This window comes from Diadema antillarum, unplaced genomic scaffold (genome assembly GCF_040938485.1).
Source record: "Diadema antillarum isolate AM-2024a unplaced genomic scaffold, OU_Dant_1.0 scf00000068, whole genome shotgun sequence".
NCBI classification, from domain to species: domain Eukaryota; kingdom Metazoa; phylum Echinodermata; class Echinoidea; order Diadematoida; family Diadematidae; genus Diadema; species Diadema antillarum.
This window is the reverse complement of record NW_027270957.1, coordinates 959,430-974,509: the sequence shown is the minus strand read 5'-3', so window position 1 is coordinate 974,509 and position 15,080 is coordinate 959,430. Positions and strand designations below refer to the sequence as shown.

The window sequence follows — 15,080 nt, the reverse complement described above, 5'->3', positions numbered from 1 at the left end:
AGAGAGGGCTGGGTACAGTTAAATTTAAATGCCCGCAAATAAGTAGTACATACTGTGCTTTGAATAGCGTTCTTGTAAAAGAACAAGGAGCTTCACAAATGCGAGTATCGGTTGTGTTTGTGCGTTTTTGTCGAGCCCACCGGACCTCCGTGGAGGTGCGGGCAGTGCAGACAAGGGATCGCTTGCGGCGTCCGTCCGTCGTCCGTCCGCAATGATACAAAAACTTGAATAACTACTGAGGACTTTAAATATCAATCAAACTTGGAGGGAAGAGTGGTTCTACAAAGTTACACGATTTGCCAGACGTAAAGGTTACCTCAAGATCAAAGGTCACAATCAAGGTCAACGAACTTTAGGGCCAAATGTTAAGATTTTACGGCGGGTTTCGATTATGGCTCATAACTTTTGATGTGTATACATGTCTGTTTGTGACCAAACTTGGATAGTAGATGTCCCTAAGGGATTTGAAGGTTACCACAAGGTCAAAGGTCACAGACAGGGTCAACGAACTTTTAGGGCCCAATGTTAAGTTTTTAGAGCGCATTTTGATCATGCCTCAAAACTTTTGATCCACATGTCTGTTTGTGACAAAACCTGGATGGTAGATGTCTCTTGGGGAGTTCTAGGTCACCACAAGGTCAAAGGTCACAGACAGGGGTCAACAAACTCTAAGGGCTTAATGTTAAGTTTTTTACGGCGCGTTTCGATCATGGCTCATAACTTTTGATCCATACGTCCGTTTGGGACCAAACTTGGCTGGTAAATGTCCCTTGGGGAGTTGAAGGTCACCACAAGGTCAAAGGTCATTGGTGGGGTTAATGAACTTGTGGGATTTAGAAAACTAATGATCTCTTCTACGCGAATGGGCGAGACACATTTTGACACTTGCCTTGTCTATGGTACATTTCTATACATGTCTCTCTCTCTCTCTCTCTCTCTGGTGTACCTGTGTGTGTTTTCATTCATTTTCACAGCGTAATGTCCTAATTTTGTGCTTTATCCATCATCGTATTTTGCCACTAAAATCAGTTTATTTCATCTTCGGAATTTAATACGAACCTTTCTTCGTTGTCGGATTACAGACTTTATCCTTCGAACACCTTCGGAAAAAGCACGAATGAACACAATTAAGACGGGTAGAGTTTGTTTCTAACAGATTTAAACAAATAAGTACATAATTGCGGTGTCAACAATGGGTTTCCTTTGACGAAAACGTCAGACGCTTTAGTTGAGTCACATGTGTCTTTTCTTGCACTTTGGACATGGTCATACATTTCTGTTGTTGTGCTTCAGTTTCGTAGCATGTCATTTTTTTAGCATCATCCACATTGCTTAGCTTGTTGAAGATATTTGATTTAGCTTCACATTTTCTGCATAGCAATGCATTTCGAATGATCAAAAGAGATGTCCTCATTTACATTTGTGTTGAAAATTTTAATCAGATTGTAGCGATTTCTCTTTACGAGCACCTGTATCACCATTACTGAGCCTCATGTATGTCTGGCGTTTCATAGTCTTATGATCGCAAAGAAAGCACCAAATTTCCCTGTGCCATTTGGCTTTTTCAGGAATCCTTTTGTGTCACAGCTCGTCTTTTGCCCCTTTACTGTAGATGTACCTCGGACGGGTTCTCCCATGACAGTATGATCACGCGAGAAAACGGCAAGAAATGACAGTTTAAAGGAATCCAAAACCCAAAGAGAAATGTGAATTGAGTGAAAGCAACGACATTAAAAGGAACAAATCGGTGAAAGTTTGAGGAAAATGGGACAATCGATGCGAAAGTTATGAATTTTTGAAGTTTTGGTGTTGGAACCGCTGGATGAGGAGACTACTTGAGGTTATGCGTAGCACCCGAGCGGGGGGAGGGTGTGAGAGTGGACAGTGTGAATCAAAACTGTCAAAACAATGAAAATGTTATCAAAAGTGGGTAAAAACAAAGAACTTATTACACTTTGAAGTTCGTTAATATTTCGGAAAATAGATCTTGAAACTCGATACGAATATACCAATGGGGAAGTCTTCAATGCATCTAACTTTACAACTTTACAAAGATTTTTATATTTCCAGTTTGTTATTCAAGTTCAATTTTGCCTGGGTCTCAAATCCTGATATGTCTAACTGATCATTATTCACGTAATTCAACTAGGAACAACATCACAGTTTACACTTTGATAACAAAACTAACGAACGTTTGTCATTACTTTTATACTCTAGAAATGAAAACTTGAGAGATTATGACATCATCAACCTATTTGCATATAAATATCTAAACTTTACGAGAATTGTTCAGCAGAAACTAGAGAAACTTTACTATGCCAAAATTTCCCATTTTTTCGATTTCAGTAAAACTTTCGGGTGCACGCCACGAGTCCGACACATACGAGTCATACAGCCCACGAGTCATACAGCTTATGAGTCATATAGCCCATTTAAGGCCCACGAGACCGACACATTAAACCCAGTAAAATGTGTCGAACTTGTTAGCTGTTTTTACCCAGTGTCGAACGAATGTACCTGTATTAAAACAGTACGTTTCCCGATTTTTAATTTTTTAAAGTTATTTCCCTGATATAAATCATTAAAATACGACCGTTTTTCTGTTTAAAATTATGAAAATAGAAACGGCTTTCGCTCAATATTCTGTTTTTCCTTTTCCCGTTTTGGCAACAGAAAAACGAATTATCCGAATGTACCTGTATTTTTATATGCCTATTGTGAAACTCGTTGGCAGTATGACTCGTTGGTGTCGGTCGAGTAGGATGAGCCAAAAATGTCACTGTTCTAATATTATGCATACTTGCAAGATTTTATTCCTTATTATGAGACTAACTTGGATAAATGAACGTGGAATTTGTCTTTAAAACTCAACTTTTCCACCAATTCCTCGAATTATCTAACCTTTTGGAAGGACAGGTAAGTTTGAGTGTTTGTTGCCTGGCTTGCGAGCCGCTGCGAGCTGCTGCGAGCTGAGGTCGCCTACTGTGCTACCGCTTGCGAGTTGGTGCGAGCTAACCGCAGGTCTCAAGATTTTTGAACATGTCCAAAAACCTTGCGAGCTCAGTCGAGCTCAAGAGAGTTGATGCAAGCTGGTGCGAGCTTTGGTCATCCAGTGAGGCCCACTGTGCGACCTCATTGCAATTCGCAGGGGGCTCGCAGGTGCTAGCTGGAGCTCCCACTAGCTCGCACCAGCTTGCAAACTCAGGTCGCACAGTGGACATTCGGCTTAACTTGCATGGTCCCTCATCGATTGTCCAATTTTCCTCAAACTTTCACTGATGTGTTCTACTAATATTGTTGCATTTTCTCAATCCTTTGAAGGTGAACTTGTCCTTTAAGCGCTATACAAGTGTTATTCATTATCATTATCACTGCCACCCTCGCCACTCCCGCCATCTCCTTCAACACCTGGTTGTGCTTCCATGTATAGGCCTGTAATAGACCTCCACATGCTGACAAAATGTGCTCTAATGAGCCCTTCGCCTAGTTGCAAACCCTGCATCCACTATCCTCCGCAATGCCCCATCTCTGAAGATTTACTGGAGACGGCAAAACATCAAAGGTAGAATTGAACAGGAAGCGCACAGCTCCAGAGGACATTGACCAAAGGTCATTCCATGACACCTTCCTCTGCTCCACCCCTTCCCATCGAGTCCATGCTCCCTGCACTCCCTGCTGTACAGCTTTGGCAAAGCGATATTCCTCCTCCTTCTCCTTAACCGCCTCCACCACCAACTCCCTCCTACCCTTCCTGCCTTGCTTGCTGTACCACCTAACACCCTGATGGAACCCGACCACTTTTCGACCCACCTGAACCGCACCCTGCATCTCCTTCCACTTTGCCATTGCCACTGCCTCGTCCGCAGCCTCGTCCGCCCTCCACTTCCTCCCTGTGCGGATCGGTGGCCTAACTCCTGCTATTGCCTGGTCCTTTGACTCCCTCATCATCATCACTAGCCTAACCTTGCCAGCTTTAAACTCCTCCACCACTGACGTCATAGGCAATTGCAACCTGCCTGATCTGCAAAAGAATGCCAGATCTAAAGCATTCTTGGAACACCTAACCACTTCCGGTAGTACGAGTTCATCTTCTGCTGCATCCTCTCAACCCTGGACACTGCCACCTCGTACACCTGCAGTTGCCACATGATCCGTGGTAGCAAGCCAAACTGGCAGCACCACACCTTCGCATTCCCCGGGATGAGCGTCCTGTCCACCCTCTTCAACCACTCCACCACTTTCTCATAGATCTGAACTCCTCGGTGCCTATCATTCAACTTGCCCTCATACCACCGCCCAAGGCTCTTTACCCCCTGCTCAGTGACCTGAGGGATATCTTCTCCCCCAATCTGAAACCTCCTTGCCACCACCTTCCCCTTCCGCACTGACACTGAGCGGCTCTTCTTGGCCTTGAACTTCATCCGCGTCCAGGCCACCAACTCCTCTAACCTATGGAGGCCATCCTCGACCTGGGTCTCGTTACCAGACAAGATTGTGAGATCGTCCATGAAAGCCCTAATCGAAGGCACAACCACATCTGCAGCCAGCATCAACCCTTCAATTCTCGGGGCCACACATCGGGTTAACACTTCCATCCCAAGGACAAACAGCAGCGGCGACACTGGACATCCCATGGGGATATGCCAATTTCTAGCGCTTACCATTCCGTTGTGTAAGTCTGGGTCGTGAATATCTCATCCTGAAATGGCTGTAGTAGCTCTGCACCATCTCCCGGATCACCCTAGGGACCCAGAAAAACTCAAGAGCAAAGCTGAGACACCTGTGAGGAACTGATCCATATGCATTTGCAAGATCCAACCAGATGACATCCACATCCTCCTTCTCACGTTTGCACCTCTGGATTGACTCCCAAATCATCTGGACATGTTCTGTGCATCCAGGGAAACCCGGGATCCCTGCCTTCTGTATAGAGGTGTCCACAAACTTGTTCTTCATGACAAACTCTGACAGCCGCTTCGCTAAGACACTAAAGAGGATCTTACCATCCACGTTGAGAAGTGGAATCGGTCTAAACTGACCAATGCCTTTGGCATCCCTCTCCTTTGGGATATATACCCCTTCTGCCACACACCAGCTGACTGGGACAATCCGCTCCCGCCATAGCACCCCTAGGATCCGCCACAGCACCCTTCGGACACGAGGACAATACTTGAACAGCTTGTAGGACAAGCCATTCTGCCCAGCTGCGCTACCAGCTCGAGCCTTTTTGACCACGGCTTCAACCTCCCACAACTTCAACTCACTCAAATCAAAGCTGAACTCTGGCTCCTGTGGCCTCAATAGCCCTGCCACCCCAGTTAAAGGCTCCTCTCTCCTTCCATCACAGTATGTGGCCTTCAGATGCCTCTCGAGTTCTTCCTTTGACACCTCCAAACTTCCTGAAACCCCTTCCTCAAACAACCTCTTTGTGAACTTGTGCGGATTCTTATAGAACTCCCTCCTCTCCCTCTTCCTCCTCCGCTTCCTACACTGATATACAGCCCTCTTAACATCCGCATACCTCTTCTTCAGGTCCTCATACAGACCCTTCAGACTAGCCCGTCTGCCTGCCTCCACCTACGCCGCAAGCTCTTCTTCTCCGCCCTCAGTTGGGCCATCAACCGCTGTCTCCTCGACCCTGACTTTCCAAAACCTCCCTCCACATTCCCCCCCCCCCCCCACCTCCACTACCCACAGGCTTTATCCCAAACTCCTCTGCACAAGCCCCATAACACAACCCCTCAAACATACGCATCTTCTTCTCAACACTCCCAGCCAATTCCACTTTCAAAACTTCCGCAAGCTTGATGTCAAAAAGCTCCCACTTATCACTTCTCGCCGGTGGCCATGCAATCGGCTCCTTCCGCTCAAACACAGCATGTAGAGCATGCTGAGGGTCTCCGGCTCTGTGGTCTGAAACCTGACTGGAACCTCCCACTGTCTCACCCAGCTCAGTGCTGGTGCAGTCATGCCCTGCTGCCACTCTTCCACAGCTCGTTCATGCTCTGTGACTGCCACACCTCTCTTCCCCTTGAACCTCCTCCCGCATTCCTCACACACACCCTCTTGATCTTTGTTCATTGTCGTGAGTCAAAGGAGTCAATTATTCTAAAGGTATGAAGAAACTTACTTTGTTAGCAACTAATGTTTATATATATCCATTTATATGTATGGTACCATCAATGCATATGATATATGTGTATGTATCTGCATGAGCAATGATATAATGCAGGAACCAATAAAATCAAAATCAAATCAAATCAAATCAAATCAAAATGATAGTATATTCTTGTAACATAGTGTCACGTGATTAGTAGGAATACAACGTCATCTTGTTTCATTTAGGACTTGATGGAAATGAACTTGTAAACTTGTAATTGTGCAGTAGTCCCCACACTTACTCACGTCATATTACTACAATACATTACATAGCTAACATAACTGCAATACATGTACCAAACAAGCTAATCTGTGCAAGTATACGCTTTTCATTACATCGATGGTAACATGAGGCATACGCATGCACACGCACACACACACACACACACACACACACATACATACAGAAGGGATGGAGTAGGAAAAGAGAGGGAGGGAGAGAGAGGAGGGAGTAGAGAGGGCGAAGGGCAGGTCAGCATTCTCGATGCAGGGCGAAGAAAAAAAAATCACCAAACAATTCCAAATCAGGTAAACTATTCATGGGGTACATATAAAAAAATGAGACATTTCTTTGAATTAATAGAAAATTATTCCAAACTAGTAGAATTTTTTTTTCAAGGGAATTCCATAATTTTGGGCCACTGTAAATAAAACGTAGATTTTGTAAAAAAGAGTGAGGGATAACTGATACTCATCTCTTTGACGAGTGGGGTATTTATGAATATTTTATCTTATTCAGAATAAACCTATTTAATCACTTAATTTTCAAAAATTGCGTCGCAATTTATCAAGGTATTACTAAATAACATCACATTTGTTTTCTGCAAATAAAGCGATAATCTATGTGCTATTAACCATTGCATTATCTTATTCGAATTTACATTCATAATATTAGCTCATTTATTAGGAATTGAATGAGAAAAGAAAAGATTAGAATCCTCTGCAAATAATATAAAAGAGAGAACATTTGAAGAATTAGAAAATCATTTACATAGATAATGAAAAGTAACGGCCCTTACACTTCCTTGTGGAACCCCACAATTATCTGAACTCAAAGAAGATTCTTTCATTGTTAAATGAATCATGGATACTGGATTACGGCTAATATTGTTTATTCAATCTCTACCACCAAATCATCTAAATGGGGGCATCAGTTATTCAGACCAATGAGGTTTGAGAAATGGAGTAACAACAGTCTCATTCCCTTTGATCCCATCTTCCATGCCGCCACTCAGAAATATTTGAAGTATGTGCTAAACTGGAGCTGCCTCACAGATAGGAAGACAATTGATTCATGTGGCATTGCATCATGACTCCTCACTCTCAAAGGAATGTCTTCAAGCGGCACATTAATAGTACCGGCACGGAGATGTGCGAATAAAAATTGTACAAAAATTGATGAAATAAAAATAAGAATAACTCGTTTTTACATGACTTTACACTAATCTAACATAAATGAATAAAGAACTTACTATACTCGAAAATTATACCATATCAGTTTCATTTGTCGCAAGCGATCAGAAATATGATATAATCGGCTTTGTAGTGAGAGTACAGTTTCAAACATTTTCACGACATACAGCTCAGGTTTACTTTTTTGCACATAATCTAGAACGGGATTTACTTTTGTTTCATGTGCTTTATCATTCATTATATTTGACAAATAAACAAACAAAATATAGACGTTATAATATAGGTTTTCCCGGTCAATTTCATACTTTTGTCACTCAAATTCATTAATGTGCATTCAAATTCACGCAGCGCACGCACGCGAAAATATTCGGGCATTCAAATTCAGAATCCGAGCGATCAATTTCATTTATGAGCGTTCTATTTCGTTTTCGTGAAATCAAATTCACGATTGGGCATTCAATTTCAGAATGCGAGCACCGACTTTCCTACTCGTGCATTCAAATTCATGCGATAGTCACGTGATAGTCCCAATGAGCTTGTCTGGAGCGTTCAAATTCATTTTTAGGCGATCAAGTTCTTACTTCGTGCAATCAATTTAACGAGTAAAATGGAGGAGACTTTTTAAGAAAGGAAAAGGGGCCAACACAACCAATGAAAGCTTGCATATAGTGTAATTAGGATTGCTTACATGTTCTACATTGTTCTCTGTTTATGTATTCTTTGTTTTTCATCTCAATAAATTTCAAATTGCAATATCTAATCAGCAGTGCATCCAAACAACACAACGACTAGTAATCATATTTCTTGATGATATACTGCATGCTGACAATGCCCCAACACCAACCACATAATGAAAATTCATCAATTTAAAGATAAACTGACACAAAATGATCTCACATAGTCCCGCAGAAGTAATTAAATACGACAGCAATACACAACAAACAACACATAAAAAAATGTTCATGTATCAGTTTCAATGTTGTCGAAATTGTTTCTTTTTTTCGAAAGTGTCAACCAACCCTCCGTATTATGCTCGTCTGTAGGCCTATACAGTGCCTAATTTTTGTTTGTTTGTTTCATTTTCTATAAAAGAAGATGGCTGGATAACCCATATTCAGCTGCATATTCAGTTGCGATGAATGAAGTGGGATATTTTAAGTGCATGGGTTGTGACTCTCTTACACATGGGACCTCCATTTTATGTCCAGTCCGAGGGACATGTGCCTGTATATTCCTATTTGCTAAGCGCGAGTTCAAAATTGTCAATGAACAGGTGGACCTCTACTGCAAAATAAATAATCATCATAAATCCCAATATATTCAAAGCCAAATGAGAAACACATGCATACATGGCCCCAAACTAACTAAATTCAGGACTTCTTTTAAATTGAATGCAGTTATTTGGAACATGGTTGCCTAATCACGAATTTGAATGCCCGACGAGATTCCGTCACCAGCTTGACATGAATTTGAATGCTCATTGATGAAATGCGTGCTCCTGTCTTAAATTTGAATGCTCCGATAGTGAATTTGAATGTTCCAATAGTGAATTTGAATGCTCCGATAGGGAATTTGAATGCTCCGAGAGTGAATTTGAATGCTCGGATAGTGAATTCGAATGACCGGATTTCGAATTTGATTGCTGATTCAGTGCTGCGAGCGTGGAATGCGTGAAATCGAATGCTCGGAATAGGAACTTGAATGACAAAAGTATGAAATTGACCGGGAAAACCTATAGAGTCTAAAATGAATCTTCAGATTGCTCAAAAAGAGGGCGGTATGGAACCCTGATCATCAAAGGCACAAATGCACCTGTGGAAATATTTTGTGCATCAATAGAAAAATGGCAGCTGTGTGAATAATTACAGCCAGTTGGAACTCCATCTCTTAAACCTCCTTGTTCAGGCACAGTTTTAAAGGCATGATATACCTTTTGCAAAATGAATCAAAACCCTTAGCATAAGTCTGCATTTGTCAGGCTATCACTACTGAAACAGAGAAAAACGCGAACACACCGCGTGACTCCGTGCAGTTAGCCCACGTGGAATGGTGATCGTATTGCTCTCTGGCTCGCCTTGCTTGCTTGGTCGCCGCTTTCGTGGGCTAACGTTCGCTACTGTACGAAGGAACCCCACTCATCTCACATTTGATATAATGTACATGTAATCACAACTGTAAATTTGGAAATACAGTGTGTAGGGTGAAATCGATGCTTACATCTTTATAGTATGATCTTCAGGGGACATCAAAAGATGGTGTTTATCAGAAAACTAAAATGTGCGTTGATCACGTCCCTGCGTCTATCTTTGGAAAGTGCTGTGACATTGAAAAGATTGATTAACCTGACCGTTCTGGCAGTCTCGCTCGGCAGAGCGTCTGCTGGGGAAAATCACTGTGAAACACATACAAGTCGTACCATCCAGGGTTCTTCGGTGGGGGTTGGGGGAGTGATGTTGTTTTTGTGTTTCTATCTTAATTCTTTCGCCGCGTTTCCTAAAAAAAAAAAACCAGTCAGCTGCCAGGGCACTGGGTGCGCTTTTAAACTCTTTGGCTGCCAGTGAGACCATTAGCACGGTACAGTTTATCCCTGTGCACTAACTAGGCATAATTATTATCTCTTTCCACCTCGCTGAATTATGGAATATACGCTGCCATGACTGCATCGATAGCATTTTTTTAAGACTAAGGAGGCATTTTGTGTTATATTTACTTGGGACTGTGAGAGAATCATAACTGAAAATACAGCTGTAGTTCCAGTTGAGGAGATGTGTGATAACCATCGTCTTTACAGTTCGGCAAGTGTTCGCCGGCCGCGATTTTTTTTTTTTTTTTTTTTTTTTTTTTGCATACCACTATCGCGTCAGATCTGCCCGTTTGATAATACGGCGACTTGAATGGAGGTGACGCGTTAGTGGTACGGGAAAAAAAGATCGCGTACCGCAATCGCGTACCGGCCACGGGCAGGTACGGGGCAGGTAGGAGAACGAAATCCATTCAGTTGCCAAAACTGGGTTTTGAAATTGCGTTTGATCGTCAATAGAAGATGTTCATATTCTTATTTCATATAAGATGCGTATGTATTAATATTACGTCGTAGGAATACAGCTTCACTCAGAATAATACAGAAAGTGTTCGAAATACATTGACCTCCTCAGAAATAAAGACAACTTCAGAAATATAGACAACCACAAAATTAAACGAAACGACTGAATTATAGTCTATCACGAATACAGCTCGCCAAAAATATAGAACTGTCCGGAAATAGAGAAAAGTATTCAGAAAAATAGGAAACACGTCAAACGGACTGACAATGAGAAGATAAGAGAGGGCGTAATACGATTGTCTTTATTTTGGGGTTTGTCCTTATTTCTACAGCTAGATATGAAGAGTTTGTTCGCAAAAACCGATAAGTCCATTTTTGAAGATTTTGAAGTAGTCGTTTCGTTCAATTTTGTGGTTGTCTATATTTCTGAAGTTGTCTTTATTTCTGTGGTGGTCTATATATTTACAACACTTTCTATATAATTCTGGGTGAACATTTATTTCTGTGGTGGTCTATATATTTACAACACTTTCTATATAATTCTGGGTGAACATTTATTTCTGCGATTGTCTTTATTTTGGTGTGTCCTTATTTTCATAGCTACATTTGTTTCTGAAATGTTCTTTCTTTGTGTGTTTCTTATTTTTGCAGTTATCTTTGATTCTGAGGTTTTTTATATTTTGTGTTATCTTCATTTTTGAGGTTTTTTATTTTTGTAATAACATTCGTTTTTGATATTTTATTTATATCAGCAATATATAGTTACTTATTTCTGATTCTTTGTTTATTTCTATCATTGTTTGTTTATATTTGTACTATTAATATTGGCCCTTTTGGCGGCTCGCACGAGCCTGCAAAATCCGCAGAATTTCTGGTCATAAATCGGAACGACCGGCAATGAGAATAGAGATAACGATCGCAACGCTTCGTTGAGCCGCTTAATAGCTCTGAGAGGGTATTTCAGGTTTATCCCTCACAGGGTACTTGCTTGGACTATATATATATATATATATATATATATATATATATATATATATATAATATTATACCGTACGTTCCAAAACATTACAACGGAACCCTTTGCAATGATATCTTTAAAAGTAGAGAATCGATCCAAATTCAAATTTAGGGTATGAAACTATAACTCATTACCCAAATCTTACAGAAAATCCCATTTGATTTGCTTCAAAGGTCAAGGAGGAAGAATGAAGAATCAGACTCATGACATGCTTTACAACATTCCACTATTTCTCTGTGACCGCTTAACCAAATGGAATGGGGTTTTCTGCAAAATAGAGCTAAGATGTTATGTTTTGAGACCCTGAAGAAGCATTTAGACAGTTTAATCACATTGGGTGTCATCAATGGGAAAATTTGATTGTATATTTTTTTGGACATATTGTATGTGTGTGTGTGTTTATTTTTTCAAAGAATGTACACTGTGTGCCACTATGTTGATATTCTTCAGTAGAAAAGCAGCCATTTCGAATGTTAAAATGACAGCCTATAAAAATGATCCGCCATTTCAGAAGAAGAGCAAGTAAATATAAATGTTCGTCTCATGGGCATGGTATTTGCGAGAAGAGATATGGGTGAAAATAGTTGTTTTTTTTTTTGTTGCAATTGTGATCATTTTGGATTTCAAGATGACCAACTATCAAAAAGAACCAACATTTCAGAGTAAATAAATGTTTCAGAATATCCGATGTGATCATACGTATATGCTTTTTGCCCTGAACCTTATATAATGAATGCGATATGAGATATTGGTCCAACTGCATATGTCATTGTGGTCACTTTGAGTTTCAAGATGGCTACCTACTAAAAATACAATGATCCATCATTATTTAAGAAAAAAATGTATCAGCATATGTGACATCATGAGAATACTTTTTGCCCCAAATGTAAACATTTCATAATCATGATAATGCTTACAACCTTTGATAATAAATGGATGAAATACAGAAATTAATAGCTATGGCGGCCATTTTGAATTTCAAGATTGCAGTCTACAAATTGTATCAAGACAATCCACAATATCAGAAAATATTCATCTGAATATCTGACATCATAATCATGCTTTTTTTTGCACCAAACTTGGAAAAAATGAAGCCAAAGCTTGGTGTTTTATTTTGTTTCGTTTTTCCGGAAATCAGCATCCCCAAATTGACCAAGTTAACTCTTGGCTTTGTGTATTAAGCCGTAACGTTACATTGCGCACAATTTCCTCTCAGATTTCGTCCACATGTCGTTTAACGTTTGCGACACTCACACCTACTATGATACTGAGTATACGTATGTGTTCAGTAATACCAAGCTATATATTGACCACATACAGCTCGTATAGAACAGGGGTACCAAAGTTGCATCTTGACAGCTGAAATGTGCAACCAAATTTCTCATCTTGTTATACTATTTTTCGTAATCAAAATAAAAATTGGAATGATACAAGTACTAAATACATATTTGGTAGTACTTTTGTGAATTTGTAACCAAAAATGTAAAATAAACAAAAATAAAGGTAAAGTTTGAATATTCGTTCGAGATTTGGGTGAATGGGTGCGTTGAGAACTCCGCTCCCCTCCACTCCGCTTCTTGCGCCGCACTCTTTCGAGATAAACCGTTGATAGAGGAATCTGCATGGCAAGACCGCCACTATACCACCGCCACCACATCTGACAATGCCCATTTCATAACGTAACTTTCGAGTCTGAGGCTTGTGTGCCCCCCCCCCCCCCCCCCCCCCGGGGGGCCCCATTAAAATTTTGGGAGGAAAACGAGTTTTTGCCCCCTCCCGATGTGCCCCCTGATAGGTAACAAATTGAATCCATCAATTAAAGACCAAAAATGAAGCATTATAGGCACTATTCCTGTCTAAAAATTGTCAATTTCATTTTGAGTCATAACTGAAAATAAATGCTACATTACACTTATTTGCAAATTGAGCGTATAAATGGTAGCTTCGCGTCCTTCATCCACGGGTGTACCCCCTGAAACATACATTTAGTAAACCTTTTCATTTTTCCTTTTCTTCTTACCTTTCTATCAATGCATTTATAAGAATATTTTTCATTGCTTGAACAGTGCGAAACGATAATTTCTGATTCTGAGCTGTCGCTCTCGCCTTTGGCGCATACTAATGTGCATAAATAAATGTTTCTGACAGGATATTGCATGAAGCAGGAACGGGGGGGGGGACTGGGGGCGGCTGCAGCCCCCCCCCCCCCCCCACACACACACACTCACACGTTTGGTTCGTGAAAACAAAGAAAGAAAAAAAAAAAGGAAAATCGGGGGAAAATCACATCACATATGAAGCTGAATTTCCAAAGATTCCGCCCTTACATAAAGTTCCAGTCTAAGCACCGGCGTAGCAAAGGAGGGAGGGGGGCGGTCACCCCATAAGATTCTGAATAATTCTGAGTGTACAAGACTTATCACTTACATTCCGAAAAATAAATTGTTTTTTTTTTTTTGATAATTTCCGAAAAATTCGCGTATCAGATATCTCAATTTCAACTTAAAAAAGGCAAAAGCTCCCTATTACGAGAAGGGTGGGGATAGCAATCTCCCACGCTTTCTCCCTGTTTGCCCCCCCCCCCCGCCCTGTACATACAAGTAGACTATCGTTACACTTTGAGTTTTCCAAATATATGCCTCAAAATGTGTGCACCAACACGATCAGAAAATACAGAATCTCCCTCATGTAGGAGGGAGACTAGGGCCTATCCCCTTCCACGTCATCCTGCTGTGTCTCCTTCCACAGACTTGTACTTCTCTGATTGACAAATTTTCCAGATATTCCAACAGAATTGTGCGCCAGATTGTTAAATTTCAGTTCTAAAAATGAAAAAAAAAAGCTCCCTGTAATATGGGAGGGTATCTTGCCACCCTCCCATTGATTGGTCCCCTCTGTAGACTTGGCACACTTTTGGGGATGACAATTTGCGAATTTTCCATAAAAAGTTTCTTAAGATCGCTTTATTTCAATTGTAAAAACGCAAAAGCTCCGTCGATCGATCCCCCTCCCACAACACCCCCTCTACCGCATTAGACTTTGTACATATACACACAGATAATGCACACGCGGAATAAGAGCTAAATGTCGTGATTTTGCAATTAACACTACCCTGAAAAAACCCTAGTTGTTTCCAGTATTGCTTTTTTTTTTTGGGGGGGGAGGGAAGGGAGCTAGAAAGAAAAATCCTAGTATTGCACCAAAAGTTTGCACCAGATCGCTGAATTTCAGGTCTGAAAACGTAACATCACTTTCGTGTGGAAGGAGATATATCCCTTATGTTCACCCTCGTGTGAATGCCTTTTCTGTTTGATCGCTTAACAGACAGAGTTCATAAATTCATTGTAAGAATCAATGCAAGACGTTTATTTAAATGCTGCCACTTTATAGGAAAATTGGTCAATAATAATCCACATCGAAATATCCTGCTACCTTAAACAAGTGGGA

At 40.9% G+C, this 15,080-nt stretch overlaps 1 protein-coding gene across 1 annotated transcript in view; it reads left to right on the top strand.

The window, feature by feature from the left end:
* The window catches only part of LOC139716622 (gasdermin-E-like), a 33,009-nt gene that overhangs the window by 4,030 nt on the left and 13,899 nt on the right, over window positions 1–15,080 (top strand). The gene's annotated exons all lie outside the window — the stretch shown is intronic.